This window comes from Lolium perenne, chromosome 6 (genome assembly GCF_019359855.2).
Source record: "Lolium perenne isolate Kyuss_39 chromosome 6, Kyuss_2.0, whole genome shotgun sequence".
Classification (NCBI taxonomy): Eukaryota; Viridiplantae; Streptophyta; class Magnoliopsida; order Poales; family Poaceae; genus Lolium; species Lolium perenne.
Genome location: NC_067249.2, coordinates 122577898 through 122595412, shown reverse-complemented (window position 1 = coordinate 122595412; position 17515 = coordinate 122577898). Strand labels below are relative to the sequence as shown.

General features: G+C 41.3%; 1 pseudogene; it reads right to left on the bottom strand.

The window, feature by feature from the left end:
* Window positions 1-1067: 1067 nt before the first annotated feature.
* On the bottom strand, window positions 1068-16555 carry LOC139832487 (uncharacterized; annotated as a pseudogene).
* Window positions 16556-17515: the final 960 nt, after the last annotated feature.

Sequence of the window (17515 nt, the reverse complement as noted above, 5' to 3'; positions counted from 1 at the left end):
TCCTTTACTTGCAAGAAGAACTCACGCTCAATAAAAGTAACCAAGCAATCATTCAAGAATTGCTCCCCCATTTTGTTTCTCAACTTATTCTTCACATAATTCATTGAAGAAAAGACTCGCGCCACACTAGCAGTCGCCACAGGAAGAATCAACACTAACTTGAGAAGCTTGTAAACCATGCTATGGGAGAGATTCTTTTTTGTCTCAACAAGCATAACAGAAAGGTCGGCAATATTTTTTACCTTTCTAAATCTTTTGTCTCTACGCATATCAGCCACAAACATGTCCAATTGATAAGGAATCTTTGATAACTCTAGCTGTGAGAAATCCTTAGGATAGAAGTGAGCAAGTTGTACCAACATCTTTTGATCATAAGCAGCAAATGAACCAGCGGGATTGAAAGCTGACATGCAAACAAGCAACTCGGTGTTTACCTCATCAAACCTATTTTCGAGCTCCTAATATTGCCTATCAATAAGACCCAAAAATATGTCAACACAAAAGCGGTGGAGATTGATAACATTCTTATAGAATTTTTTAAATCTATGAACTGGCTTATAGCGTGCATCCATGTCAGGGACTTTGAGTTTACGCTTCAAACAAAAAGTCTTGACAGTTTCAAGAAAACCTTCCCATCCACTATCTTCTCGCAGATTCAACAATTCTTGCTTAGTGATATCAAGCATCGCAATAGCATTAACAATATCCTGGTCTCTCCTTTGCAAAGCTTGGTTCAAGAGATCAGTGTGTCCAAATATTTCGGCCAACAAGTGAAGCATAAAAACAAACTCAAATGACTCAAATACCGTCAACATAGTTTGTGCTCCAACAGCCTCTGCACTATGATATTCTTTTCCAATCCTTTTGAGAACTTTCTGGATTGAAGGGTATAAAGAAAGCACATGTGACACGGTTTTGGAGTGGGATGACCAACGAGTTTCACATGGCCTTCCTAGACCCATCTCTTGATTTTGCCCTGTGCTTGTTTCAATTTCTTCCAATTCGTTGAAAGAACATTCAGCAAATAACTAATTTATTGAAAGAACCACAAGCAATCACCATTCTCTTTAGCAACAGCAACGAGAGTCAATTGGAGTTGATGAGCAAAACAATGCACATAATAAGCACTAGGAGACTCATCCATAATAAGTTTCTTCAACCCATTTGCCTTACCCTTCATGTTACTAGCTCCATCATATCCATGTCCCCGTACCATTGAGAAGCTCAAAGAATGATCCATCAATAGTTTCTCAATTGCCTTTTTAAGTGTCAAAGATGTAGTGTCCTCAACATGGACAATTCCAAGAAATCTCTCAACCACTTTTCCAGTTTTATCAACATAACGCAAGCAAAGAGCCAATTCTTCTTGTTGATACACATCACTAGATTCATCAGCAAGTATTGCAAAATATTCTTCACCGAGATCTTTCAAAAGAAGACTAGTTGTTTCTTTGGCACAACAAGTGATGAGTTCTAATTGTATCTCAGGACTTATCATTTTGCAATTCTTTGGAGCATTTTTTAGAACCACTTTATCAACATCTTCAAACCTCTCTGCTAGCTGATTCAAAAGCTCTAGAAAATTTCCCTTGTTAAACGAATCTTCACTTTCATCATGACCACGGAAAGCCAACCCTTGCTTCAAAAGATATCTCAAGCAAAAAATTGAATAACTCAACCGAGATAAATATTGTGCCTTTTCTATTTTGGAGCTTCCAACAAAAGACTCTCTAATCGATGCACTAGGTTGAATGAACATTTCATATTTTTCTTGAGCTTCACAATGAGCACTAGTGAGACCACCACGATGTTTTTCAAATCTATTTTTCATCATATTCCAGTTTTTGAATCCCTCTTTCACAAAAGAATCACCACCCTTATGTTTAGTTTCATCTTTGAACAAGTAGCAAACAAAGCAAAATGCTGCCTCTAGTTCAACACTATACTCAAGCCATTCGTATTTGTCAAACCAGTGAGGTGTAAAGCGGCGATTACCTCCAATATCTCTTGTTTGGAAATCATGTTGCCTTGGTTGACATGGCCCCAATTCAATGTATTTCCTTCTTACTAAATCTCGATCATTGACAGGATAGTTTATGATGGGCGTCCTCTTTCCGGGATCATGCTGAAGTACATATGTTTCTCCATCACATGATTGATTTTCTTCTACAGCAGGTGAGTTTATCTCCGGTTCTCTGCCACTATCATTTTGTGGTTGAACTAGTGCCAACTGCAGCTCATTGGAAGGAGGACTGCTCAGATTTGCATCTTGATCTTCGCGATGAACCTCAATAGATATCGGCGTCGGTGTTGATGTCGAAGTAATCTTTGGTGTCTTTGATGCTCTATCTGATGTCTACGCCCCTCCTTTTCCTGTAGACAGTGTTGGGCCTCCAAGAGCAGAGGTTTGTAGAACAGCAGCAAGTTTTCTCTTAAGTGGATCACCCAAGGTTTATCGAACTCAGGGAGGAAGAGGTCAAAGATATCCCTCTCATGCAACCCTGCAACCACAAAGCAAGAAGTCTCTTGTGTCCCCAACACACCTAATAGGTGCACTAGTTCGGCGAAGAGATAGTGAAATACAGGTGGTATGAATATATATGAGCAGTGGCAACGGCACCGTAAAAGTGCTTTGCCCAGACAAGAAACAAGCAAGAGTAACGCAGCAGTAGTAACGCAAAGAAACAAGAAACAAGCAGCGATAGCAGTATTTAGGAACAAGGCCTAGGGATCAGACTTTCACTAGTGGACACTCTCAACATTGATCACATAACAGAATAGATAAATGCATACTCTACACTCTTTTGTTGGATGATGAACACCATTGCGTAGGATTACACGAACCCTCAATGCCGGAGTTAACAAGCTCCACAATTCAATGTTCATATTTAAATAACCTTAGAGTGCATGAAAGATCAATACGACTAAACCAAGTACTAACATAGCATGCACACTGTCACCTTCACACTATGTAGGAGGAATAGATCACATCAATACCATCATAGCAATAGTTAACTTCATAATCTACAAGAGATCATAATCATAGCCTACGCCAAGTACTAACACGGATGCACACACTGTCACCATTACACCGTGCAGGAGGAATAAAACTACTTTAATAACATCACTAGAGTAGCACATAGATAAATTGTGATACAAAACACATTGCAATCATAAAGAGATATAAATAAGCACTTCACTATGCCATTCATAACAGTGAATAAGTATTCTGTGAAATATAGCCTAAGAGACCCACACGGTGCACACACTGTCACCTTTACACACGTGGGACAAGGAGTCTCCGGAGATCACATAAGTAAAATTCACTTGACTAGCATAACGACATCTAGATTACAAGCATCATCATATGAATCTCAATCATGTAAGGCAGCTCATGAGATTATTGTATTGAAGTACATAGGAGAGAGATGAACCACATAGCTACCGGTACAGCCCCGAGCCTCGATGGAGAACTACTCCCTCCTCATGGGAGACAGCAGCGTTGATGGAGATGGCGGTGGTGTCGATGGAGGAGCCTTCCGGGGGCACTTCCCCGTCCCGGCGGCGTGCCGGAACAGAGAGTCCTATCCCCCAGATCTTGGCTTCGCGATGGCGGCGGCTCTGGAAGGTTTCTCGTACCGTGGCTTTTCCGTATCGAGGTTTTAGGTCGAGGGGCTTTATATAGGCGAAGAGGCGGCGTCAGGAGGTCAACGAGGCGACGACACTGTAGGGGGGCGCGGGCCCCCCCAGGCCGCGCCGGCCTAGGGTTTGGTGGGCCTGTGCCCCCTCTCTGGCGGTTCTCGTGTGTTCTGGATGCTTCCGGGCAAAATAGGAACCTGGGCGTTGATTTCGTCCAATTCTGAGAATATTTCTTTACTAGGATTTCTGAAACCAAAAACAGTAGAAAACAGCAACTGGCACTTCGGCATCTTGTTAATAGGTTAGTTCCAGAAAATGCATAAATATGACATAAAGTGTGCATAAAACATGTAGATATCATCAATAATGTGGCATGGAACATAAGAAATTATCGATACGTCGGAGACGTATCAGCATCCCCAAGCTTAGTTTCTGCTCGTCCCGAGCAGGTAAACGATAAACAAAGATAATTTCTGGAGTGACATGCCATCATAACCTTGATCATACTATTTGTAAAGCATATGTAGTGAATGCAGCGATCAAAACAATGTATATGACATGAGTAAACAAGTGAATCATATAGCAAAGACTTTTCATGAATAGTACTTAAATACAAGCATCAATAAGTCTTGCATAAGAGTTAACTCATAAAGCAATAATTCAAAGTAAAAGCATTGAAGCAACACAATGGAAGATTAAGTTTCAGCGGTTGCTTTCAACTTGTAACAAGTATATCTCATGGATAGTTGTCAACATAGAGTAATATAACAAATGCAATATGCAAGTATGTAGGAATCAATGCACAGTTCACACAAGTGTTTGCTTCTTGAGATGGAGAGAAATAGGTGAACTGACTCAACATAAAAGTAAAAGAATGGTCCTTCAAAGAGGAAAGCATCGATTGCTATATTTGTGCTAGAGCTTTGATTTTGAAAACAAGAAACAATTTTGTCAACGGTAGTAATAAAGCATATGTATCATGTAACTTATATCCTACAAGTTGCAAGCCTCATGCATAGTATACTAATAGTGCCCGCACCTTGTCCTAATTAGCTTGGATTACCGGGATTATCGCAATGCACATGTTTTAACCAAGTGTCACAAAGGGGTACCTCTATGCCGCCTGTACAAAGGTCTAAGGAGAAAGCTCGCATTGGATTTCTCGCTATTGATTATTCTCAACTTAGACATCCATACCGGGACAACATAGACAACAGATAATGGACTCCTCTTTTATGCATAAGCATGTAGCAACAATTAATTTTCTCATATGAGATTGAGGATATATGTCCAAAACTGAAACTTCCACCATGGATCATGGCTTTAGTTAGCGGCCCAATGTTCCTCTCTAACAATATGCATGCTCCAACCATAAGGTGGTAGATCGCTCTTACTTCAGACAAGATGAACATGCATAGCAACTCACATGAAATTCAACAAAGAATAGTTGATGGCGTCCCCAGTGAACATGGTTATCGCACAACAAGCAACTTAATAAGAGATAAAGTGCATAAGTACATATTCAATACCACAATAGTTTTTAAGCTATTTGTCCCATGAGCTATATATTGTAAAGGTGAATGATGGAATTTTAAAGGTAGCACTCAAGCAATTTACTTTGGAATGGCGGAGAAATACCATGTAGTAGGTAGGTATGGTGGATACAAATGGCATAGTGGTTGGCTCAAGGATTTTGGATGCATGAGAGGTATTCCCTCTCGATACAAGGTTTAGGCTAGCAAGGTTATTTGAAACAAACACAAGGATGAACCGGTGCAGCAAAATTCACATAAAAGACATATTGTAAACATTATAAGAATCTACACCGTCTTCCTTGTTGTTCAAACTCAATACTAGAAATTATCTAGACTTTAGAGAAACCAAATATGCAAACCAAATTTTAGCATGCTCTATGTATTTCTTCATTAATGGGTGCAAAGTATATGATGCAAGAGCTTAAACATGAGCACAACAATTGCCAAGTATCACATTATCCAAGACATTTTAGCAATTACTACATGTATCATTTTCCAATTCCAACCATATAACAATTTAACGAAGAAGAAACTTCGCCATGAATACTATGAGTAGAAACTAAGGACATACTTGTCCATATGCAACAGCGGAGCGTGTCTCTCTCCCACACAAGCATTTATTCAAACAAAACAAAAACAAAAACAAACCGACGCTCCAAGCAAAGCACATAAGATGTGATGGAATAAAAATATAGTTTCAGGGGAGGAACCTAATAATGTTGTCGATGAAGAAGGGGATGCCTTGGGCATCCCCAAGCTTAGACGCTTGAGTCTTCTTGATATATGCAGGGGTGAACCACCGGGGCATCCCCAAGCTTAGAGCTTTCACTCTTCTTGATCATAGTATATCATCCTCCTCTTTTGACCCTTGAAAACTTCCTCCACACCAAACTCAAAACAAACTCATTAGAGGGTTAGTGCATAATCAAAAACTCACATGTTCAGAGGTGACACAATCATTCTTAACACTTCTGGACATTTCCCAAAGCTACTGGAAGTCAATGGAACAAAGAAATCCATCCCACATAGCAAAAGAAGCAATGCGAAATAAAAGGCAGAATCTGTCAAAACAGAACAGTCCGTAAAGACGAATTTTATTGAGGCACCAGACTTGCTCAAATGAAAATGCTCAAATTGAATGAAAGTTGCGTACATATCTGAGGATCACTCACGTAAATTGGCATAATTTTCTGAGTTACCTACAGAGAATTTTGCCCAGATTCGTGACAGCAAAGAAATCTGTTTCTGCACAGTAATCCAAATCTAGTATGAACTTTTCTATCAACGACTTTACTTGGCACAACAAAACACAAAACTAAGATAAGGAGAGGTTGCTACAGTAGTAAACAACTTCCAAGACACAAATATAAAACAAAGTACTGTAGAAAAAATAACACATGGGTTATCTCCCAAGAAGTTCTTTCTTTATAGCCATTAAGATGGGCTCAGCAGTTTTAATGATGCACTCGCAAGAAATAGTATTTGAAGCAAAAGAGAGCATCAAGAGGCAAATTCAAAACACATTTAAGTCTAACATGCTTCCTATGCAAAGGAATCTTGTAAATAAACAAGTTCAAGAAGCATAATGCAACAAGCATAGAAAGATAAAACAAGTGTAGCTTCAAAAATTTCAGCACATAGAGAGGTGTTTTAGTAACATGAAAATTTCTACCACCATATTTTCCTCTCTCATAATAACTTTCAGTAGTGTCATGAGAAAACTCAACAATATAACCATCACATAAAGCATTCTTATTCACATGCATAAAAGTATTATTACTCTCCACATAAGCATAATCAATTTTATTAGTTGTAGTGGGAGCAAATTCAACAAAGTAGCTATCATTATTATTCTCATCATCAAATATAGGAGGCATATTGTATTCATAATCAAATTCATCCTCCATAACAGGTGGTAACAAAAGACTACTATCATTATAATCATCATAAATAGGAGGCAAAGTATCATCAAAGTAAATTTTCTCCTCAATGCTTGGGGGACTAAAAATATCATGCTCATCAAAACCAGCTTCCCCAAGCTTAGAATTTTCTATATTATTATCAAAAATGGTGTTCAAAGCGTTCATACTAATATTACTACCAGCATGCAAATAAGGTTCCATAGGTTTTTTAATTTTCGCATCAAACCATCCATGTCTTAAATCAGGAAATAGAATAAGAAGCTCATTTTTGTCCATTATGCCAAACTAGTGTAAACAAGAAACAAAAAGATGCAATTGCAGGATCTAAAGGAAATAGCTTCGAGTACTTACAACGGCGAAAATAGCTTAGTAGCCGAGATCCGGAGTGTGAGTACCTTTTACCTTTCCTCCCGCAAGAACGGCGCCAGAAAATAGCTTGATGTCTACGCCCCCTCCTTTTCCTGTAGACAGTGTTGGGCCTCCAAGAGCAGAGGTTTGTAGAACAGCAGCAAGTTTTCCCTTAAGTGGATCACCCAAGGTTTATCGAACTCAGGGAGGAAGAGGTCAAAGATATCCCTCTCATGCAACCCTGCAACCACAAAGCAAGAAGTCTCTTGTGTCCCCAACACACCTAATAGGTGCACTAGTTCGGCGAAGAGATAGTGAAATACAGGTGGTATGAATATATATGAGCAGTGGCAACGGCACCAGAAAAGTGCTTTGCCCAGGACAGTAAACAAGCAGTAGTAACGCAGCAGTAGTAACGCAGTAAAACAGTAAACAAGCAGTGATAGCAGTATTTAGGAACAAGGCCTAGGGATCAGACTTTCACTAGTGGACACTCTCAACATTGATCACATAACAGAATAGATAAATGCATACTCTACACTCTTTTGTTGGATGATGAACACCATTGCGTAGGATTACACGAACCCTCAATGCCGGAGTTAACAAGCTCCACAATTCAATGTTCATATTTAAATAACCTTAGAGTGCATGAAAGATCAATACGACTAAACCAAGTACTAACATAGCATGCACACTGTCACCTTCACACTATGTAGGAGGAATAGATCACATCAATACCATCATAGCAATAGTTAACTTCATAATCTACAAGAGATCATAATCATAGCCTACGCCAAGTACTAACACGGATGCACACACTGTCACCATTACACCGTGCAGGAGGAATAAAACTACTTTAATAACATCACTAGAGTAGCACATAGATAAATTGTGATACAAAACACATTGCAATCATAAAGAGATATAAATAAGCACTTCACTATGCCATTCATAACAGTGAATAAGTATTCTGTGAAATATAGCCTAAGAGACCCACACGGTGCACACTGTCACCTTTACACACGTGGGACAAGGAGTCTCCGGAGATCACATAAGTAAAATTCACTTGACTAGCATAACGACATCTAGATTACAAGCATCATCATATGAATCTCAATCATGTAAGGCAGCTCATGAGATTATTGTATTGAAGTACATAGGAGAGAGATGAACCACATAGCTACCGGTACAGCCCCGAGCCTCGATGGAGAACTACTCCCTCCTCATGGGAGACAGCAGCGTTGATGGAGATGGCGGTGGTGTCGATGGAGGAGCCTTCCGGGGGCACTTCCCCGTCCCGGCGGCGTGCCGGAACAGAGAGTCCTATCCCCCAGATCTTGGCTTCGCGATGGCGGCGGCTCTGGAAGGTTTCTCGTACCGTGGCTTTTCCGTATCGAGGTTTTAGGTCGAGGGGCTTTATATAGGCGAAGAGGCGGCGTCAGGAGGTCAACGAGGCGACGACACTGTAGGGGGGCGCGGGCCCCCCCAGGCCGCGCCGGCCTAGGGTTTGGTGGGCCTGTGCCCCCTCTCTGGCGGTTCTCGTGTGTTCTGGATGCTTCCGGGCAAAATAGGAACCTGGGCGTTGATTTCGTCCGATTCCGAGAATATTTCTTTACTAGGATTTCTGAAACCAAAAACAAAGAGAAAACAGAATCGGCACTTCGGCATCTTGTTAATAGGTTAGTTCCAGAAAATGCATAAATATGACATAAAGTGTGCATAAAACATGTAGATATCATCAATAATGTGGCATGGAACATAAGAAATTATCGATACGTCGGAGACGTATCAGCATCCCCAAGCTTAGTTTCTGCTCGTCCCGAGCAGGTAAACGATAAACAAAGATAATTTCTGGAGTGACATGCCATCATAACCTTGATCATACTATTTGTAAAGCATATGTAGTGAATGCAGCGATCAAAACAATGTATATGACATGAGTAAACAAGTGAATCATATAGCAAAGACTTTTCATGAATAGTACTTAAATACAAGCATCAATAAGTCTTGCATAAGAGTTAACTCATAAAGCAATAATTCAAAGTAAAAGCATTGAAGCAACACAATGGAAGATTAAGTTTCAGCGGTTGCTTTCAACTTGTAACAAGTATATCTCATGGATAGTTGTCAACATAGAGTAATATAACAAATGCAATATGCAAGTATGTAGGAATCAATGCACAGTTCACACAAGTGTTTGCTTCTTGAGATGGAGAGAAATAGGTGAACTGACTCAACATAAAAGTAAAAGAATGGTCCTTCAAAGAGGAAAGCATCAATTGCTATATTTGTGCTAGAGCTTTGATTTTGAAAACAAGAAACAATTTTGTCAACGGTAGTAATAAAGCATATGTATCATGTAACTTATATCCTACAAGTTGCAAGCCTCATGCATAGTATACTAATAGTGCCCACACCTTGTCCTAATTAGCTTGGATTACCGGGATTATCGCAATGCACATGTTTTAACCAAGTGTCACAAAGGGGTACCTCTATGCCGCCTGTACAAAGGTCTAAGGAGAAAGCTCGCATTGGATTTCTCGCTATTGATTATTCTCAACTTAGACATCCATACCGGGACAACATAGACAACAGATAATGGACTCCTCTTTTATGCATAAGCATGTAGCAACAATTAATTTTCTCATATGAGATTGAGGATATATGTCCAAAACTGAAACTTCCACCATGGATCATGGCTTTAGTTAGCGGCCCAATGTTCCTCTCTAACAATATGCATGCTCCAACCATAAGGTGGTAGATCGCTCTTACTTCAGACAAGATGAACATGCATAGCAACTCACATGAAATTCAACAAAGAATAGTTGATGGCGTCCCCAGTGAACATGGTTATCGCACAACAAGCAACTTAATAAGAGATAAAGTGCATAAGTACATATTCAATACCACAATAGTTTTTAAGCTATTTGTCCCATGAGCTATATATTGTAAAGGTGAATGATGGAATTTTAAAGGTAGCACTCAAGCAATTTACTTTGGAATGGCGGAGAAATACCATGTAGTAGGTAGGTATGGTGGATACAAATGGCATAGTGGTTGGCTCAAGGATTTTGGATGCACGAGAGGTATTCCCTCTCGATACAAGGTTTAGGCTAGCAAGGTTATTTGAAACAAACACAAGGATGAACCGGTGCAGCAAAATTCACATAAAAGACATATTGTAAACATTATAAGAATCTACACCGTCTTCCTTGTTGTTCAAACTCAATACTAGAAATTATCTAGACTTTAGAGAAACCAAATATGCAAACCAAATTTTAGCATGCTCTATGTATTTCTTCATTAATGGGTGCAAAGTATATGATGCAAGAGCTTAAACATGAGCACAACAATTGCCAAGTATCACATTATCCAAGACATTTTAGCAATTACTACATGTATCATTTTCCAATTCCAACCATATAACAATTTAACGAAGAAGAAACTTCGCCATGAATACTATGAGTAGAAACTAAGGACATACTTGTCCATATGCAACAGCGGAGCGTGTCTCTCTCCCACACAAGGAATGCTAGGATCCATTTTATTCAAACAAAACAAAAACAAAAACAAACCGACGCTCCAAGCAAAGCACATAAGATGTGATGGAATAAAAATATAGTTTCAGGGGAGGAACCTAATAATGTTGTCGATGAAGAAGGGGATGCCTTGGGCATCCCCAAGCTTAGACGCTTGAGTCTTCTTGATATATGCAGGGGTGAACCACCGGGGCATCCCCAAGCTTAGAGCTTTCACTCTTCTTGATCATAGTATATCATCCTCCTCTTTTGACCCTTGAAAACTTCCTCCACACCAAACTCAAAACAAACTCATTAGAGGGTTAGTGCATAATCAAAAACTCACATGTTCAGAGGTGACACAATCATTCTTAACACTTCTGGACATTTCCCAAAGCTACTGGAAGTCAATGGAACAAAGAAATCCATCCCACATAGCAAAAGAAGCAATGCGAAATAAAAGGCAGAATCTGTCAAAACAGAACAGTCCGTAAAGACGAATTTTATTGAGGCACCAGACTTGCTCAAATGAAAATGCTCAAATTGAATGAAAGTTGCGTACATATCTGAGGATCACTCACGTAAATTGGCATAATTTTCTGAGTTACCTACAGAGAATTTTGCCCAGATTCGTGACAGCAAAGAAATCTGTTTCTGCGCAGTAATCCAAATCTAGTATGAACTTTTCTATCAACGACTTTACTTGGCACAACAAAACACAAAACTAAGATAAGGAGAGGTTGCTACAGTAGTAAACAACTTCCAAGACACAAATATAAAACAAAGTACTGTAGAAAAAATAACACATGGGTTATCTCCCAAGAAGTTCTTTCTTTATAGCCATTAAGATGGGCTCAGCAGTTTTAATGATGCACTCGCAAGAAATAGTATTTGAAGCAAAAGAGAGCATCAAGAGGCAAATTCAAAACACATTTAAGTCTAACATGCTTCCTATGCAAAGGAATCTTGTAAATAAACAAGTTCAAGAAGCATAATGCAACAAGCATAGAAAGATAAAACAAGTGTAGCTTCAAAAATTTCAGCACATAGAGAGGTGTTTTAGTAACATGAAAATTTCTACCACCATATTTTCCTCTCTCATAATAACTTTCAGTAGTGTCATGAGAAAACTCAACAATATAACCATCACATAAAGCATTCTTATTCACATGCATAAAAGTATTATTACTCTCCACATAAGCATAATCAATTTTATTAGTTGTAGTGGGAGCAAATTCAACAAAGTAGCTATCATTATTATTCTCATCATCAAATATAGGAGGCATATTGTATTCATAATCAAATTCATCCTCCATAACAGGTGGTAACAAAAGACTACTATCATTATAATCATCATAAATAGGAGGCAAAGTATCATCAAAGTAAATTTTCTCCTCAATGCTTGGGGGACTAAAAATATCATGCTCATCAAAACCAGCTTCCCCAAGCTTAGAATTTTCTATATTATTATCAAAAATGGTGTTCAAAGCGTTCATACTAATATTACTACCAGCATGCAAATAAGGTTCCATAGGTTTTTTAATTTTCGCATCAAACCATCCATGTCTTAAATCAGGAAATAGAATAAGAAGCTCATTTTTGTCCATTATGCCAAACTAGTGTAAACAAGAAACAAAAAGATGCAATTGCAGGATCTAAAGGAAATAGCTTCGAGTACTTACAACGGCGAAAATAGCTTAGTAGCCGAGATCCGGAGTGTGAGTACCTTTTACCTTTCCTCCCCGGCAACGGCGCCAGAAAATAGCTTGATGTCTACGCCCCCTCCTTTTCCTCAGAGATGTTGTTGGGCCTCCAAGAGCAGAGGTTTGTAGAACAGCAGCAAGTTTTCCCTTAAGTGGATCACCCAAGGTTTATCGAACTCAGGGAGGAAGAGGTCAAAGATATCCCTCTCATGCAACCCTGCAACCACAAAGCAAGAAGTCTCTTGTGTCCCCAACACACCTAATAGGTGCACTAGTTCGGCGAAGAGATAGTGAAATACAGGTGGTATGAATATATATGAGCAAAGGCAACGGCACCATAAAAGTGCTTTGCCCAGGACAAGAAACAAGCAGTAGTAACGCAGCAGTAGTAACGCAGTAAAACAGTAAACAAGCAGTGATAGCAGTATTTAGGAACAAGGCCTAGGGATCAGACTTTCACTAGTGGACACTCTCAACATTGATCACATAACAGAATAGATAAATGCATACTCTACACTCTTTTGTTGGATGATGAACACCATTGCGTAGGATTACACGAACCCTCAATGCCGGAGTTAACAAGCTCCACAATTCAATGTTCATATTTAAATAACCTTAGAGTGCATGAAAGATCAATACGACTAAACCAAGTACTAACATAGCATGCACACTGTCACCTTCACACTATGTAGGAGGAATAGATCACATCAATACCATCATAGCAATAGTTAACTTCATAATCTACAAGAGATCATAATCATAGCCTACGCCAAGTACTAACACGGATGCACACACTGTCACCATTACACCGTGCAGGAGGAATAAAACTACTTTAATAACATCACTAGAGTAGCACACAGATAAATTGTGATACAAAACACATTGCAATCATAAAGAGATATAAATAAGCACTTCACTATGCCATTCATAACAGTGAATAAGTATTCTGTGAAATATAGCCTAAGAGACCCACACGGTGCACACACTGTCACCTTTACACACGTGGGACAAGGAGTCTCCGGAGATCACATAAGTAAAATTCACTTGACTAGCATAACGACATCTAGATTACAAGCATCATCATATGAATCTCAATCATGTAAGGCAGCTCATGAGATTATTGTATTGAAGTACATAGGAGAGAGATGAACCACATAGCTACCGGTACAGCCCCGAGCCTCGATGGAGAACTACTCCCTCCTCATGGGAGATAGCAGCGTTGATGGAGATGGCGGTGGTGTCGATGGAGGAGCCTTCCGGGGGCACTTCCCCGTCCCGGCGGCGTGCCGGAATAGAGAGTCCTGTCCCCCAGATCTTGGCTTCGCGATGGCGGCGGCTCTGGAAGGTTTCTCGTACCGTGGCTTTTCCGTATCGAGGTTTTAGGTCGAGGGGCTTTATATAGGCGAAGAGGCGGCGTCAGGAGGTCAACGAGGCGCCGACACTTTAGGGGGGCGCGAGCCCCCCCTAGGCCGCGCCGGCCTAGGGTTTGGTGGGCCTGTGCCCCCTCTCTGGCGGTTCTCTCTTGTGTTCTGGATGCTTCCGGGCAAAATAGGAACCTGGGCGTTGATTTCGTCCAATTCCGAGAATATTTCTTTACTAGGATTTCTGAAACTAAAAACAGCAGAAAACAGCAACTGGCACTTCGGCATCTTGTTAATAGGTTAGTTCCAGAAAATGCACGAATATGACATAAAGTGTGCATAAAACATGTAGATATCATCAATAATGTGGCATGGAACATAAGAAATTATCGATACGTCGGAGACGTATCACTATCCCACATACGTTTCAAAGCACTACAACTCTCCTGCTTGTTGTTCTTGTTCTTCATTTTCCAGACCTACAAATCAGTAACTTAATAGATAAGCATCATCCTCTAAACTCATCTCAATTGAGGGTAAATTAGATAACGAGACTGCGGGATTCAATCAGATACGCGGAGAACCGGAACGGGAGAACTGGAGAAGCAGAATAGGGGAAGATAACTCACCGGATGCGGCAGCCGGCAGGGGCACAACTGCAAGGCGCGTCGGTCGGCGATCGGCGAGATGGCGAGTTGGCGACGCGATCGCCTGATCCCTGATTTGCAGGCCACGATGGAACTATGGAAGGCAATACGTCTGTCTAGTTTAGTTGCCTTGGCTGATGGCTGTTCCGTTCCAAAGACCCAGCACACGAGGCATAAAATTAAAAGGCCACGGTGATTGGTGAGGCTAGGCATCCCAAGAGACAGCAAAATTCGTTTTTTAGGCCCAGGTTGATAAGTGTGGCCACGAGAGAGCATATATACTGATTTTTTTTTTGCAAAACATATTGGGTATGCATTGCATACCCATGAATAGATCTGCCTACGCCAATGACCATTTCCCTAATCCTAGCCCCTAAGTAGCTAGAGTTCTATAGCAATCCAAGTAGCTCTAAGAGCTAGTGTAGCAATAAGATAGACTATGAGTCGTTCTTTTGGAGCTTATTTGAAGTTTTACCTCATTGTAAAGTAGGAGGCTATGTTGATCTCCTGTAAACAGTTTGTGTATCCTTCTATAGACATGCCTTGGACTCGCAAATGTTTTTGTAATATGAGTGGAATGGTGTTTCACTTGTGTTATGTCAACGACTTGCGTACTACACCATGCAATGGTATGCTAGGTCACCGCAGAGATCTAGATGAATTTATGAAGCATAGTAATGGTGGAGAGAGAGTGTGTGATATGGGCATGGAGGCCTATGTGGAGCCCAAACCAAGACTGACTCAAATTATTAAAATCCCTTATTGGCCCACATATGACCATTACATAAACTAATATATTTAAGTCAGGAAGACGCCATGTAGACAACCCCAATGCTGCCACCATCGCCTTGCTTATGCCATTAGTACAGCTACCACCATCAATCATCAACTTGCAAGCCTTGCCCTTTACAATGCACTGAGTCTGAAACAAACTCCACCGCAGACCCTTGTCAACTGTCTTTCAAGCATCATCTTGTACCTTCTTGAGTTGCATATTCAGCCCGCTCAATGGTACATCCTCCTCAACAGTCACAGTAGTGCTCTTGCTATCAGAGCCAGGTTTCCTCTCCTCAATGACTGTCTGTCCTGGAACAACCTCCTCCACGGTAGTGTTAGAGCACACCCCCGGCTTATTCAAGCTTGCAAACTTAAAGCTATCATGCAAAAACTGCTTGAAATCTGCCCAACTAGACCATAGACCAATGATACCCTTAACTATGAGAGCATTACGGTACCAACTAGCCACAACATCATCAACACGCCTGTATGCAATAGAAAATTCCGTCTGGCCACCAAAAGAACTATCAAACACCTTGCATCTCTCAAATCCACCTTCAATGCGTGATTCCCAAAGTTGAAATTCTGTCGGTGTCGCGGAACTAGCCAACCTCCACTTGATTGTAGATGCATCAAACAGCGTACCCGCCGTCATACCGAGGTAGTCATGATAAACATCTGCACTCCTATCGGCCACGCCACCAAAACGAGACACTGGAGCAACAACATCAACAGCATCAGCATGGAAAACAACAGCCGAACCCGTCGCGGAAAACTGTGAATCTGCATGTTGCGCAGGAGCGAAAACTGGCCGATCCGGCCCAGCAGCAGGTTGAACCGAGCTGGTGACTGGTTGGTCCGGCCCAGCAGCCGGTTTGACCGGGTTGGGGACCGGTTGGTCCGGTCCAGCGGCCGGTTTGACTGGGCGGCTGACCGGGCGGACGAGCGGAGCCCCATAGACATCAATCCGGTTGGCACCGGTTGTAGAGCCGATTTTGGCCGGGCCGGCCGGTGGTAGGGCCGGTCTGACCGGGACCTGGGCCGGCCAGGCTGGTTGTAGGGCCGGTTGACCAGACCATGCTCCAGATGGGGTCCGAAAAGCCATCTTATTCCCCGATTCTAAACTCGAAAATTCGCGATTCTAGTTGCAGAAACTGCCTGAAACGATGGCAAAACTTCGCCCAAACAGCTCCAAACTTCCTCCAACTCAACCTCCTTCGAGCGAGAGCCAATCTCCTCCGATCTAGAGCCAACCTTCTCCGATGCAAACCGATCTAGATGCGATCGATCAACAAAACCTCGCCGTGAGCAACCCAGAAAACTGATACCACATGATAAGGGGAATCCCACTAGATCCTCCTAGGTGTTGCCCGTTCTTTCACAGTGATAACCCGGGTAGATAGAATCTCCCAACAACGCAATGAACGCAGCCTGGAGAAGAGGGAACGAATCCAGCAAGCAACGGATCGATGATATGAGGTAGATAAATTGTATGACGCCGACGAAGTCTCTCGATTGATTCCTTTCGCCAATGCAACAACTTTCAACCCTGCAAGATATCCGCAACTCCACACACTTGCGTACGTAGCCGCCGACCACAAAGCGGTAGATTGCAATCTTCTAATCCCCAATGGAACAACAGATCACACAAACTTTCAGTAGCATAAAACTCCAGATCGAAACGAATTGGAGAGTTGGGGAACAATAGTTTTGCGTAGCGAACAACTATGAACTAGGGTTTATCTTAAGCGTGGTCTCAACGGATCAACTATGAACTAGGGTTTATCTTAAACGTGTTATCAAGGAGTTGATTCATGATAAGGGGGATCCCAGCAGATCCTCCTAGGGTGTTGCCCAATCTTTCACAACGAGAACCCGGGGTAGTAAATCCTCCCAACAACGCGATGAACGCAGCCTGGAGAAGAGGGACGAATCCAGCAAGCAACGGATCGATGAACGATACGCCTCAAACCTTGAGCTAGATAATCCTTGATGAACACAAGAACCTTCGTAGCGGATATAATAGATAAACGGCAGCGCCGTACCCCCGGAGGGATGGTACACG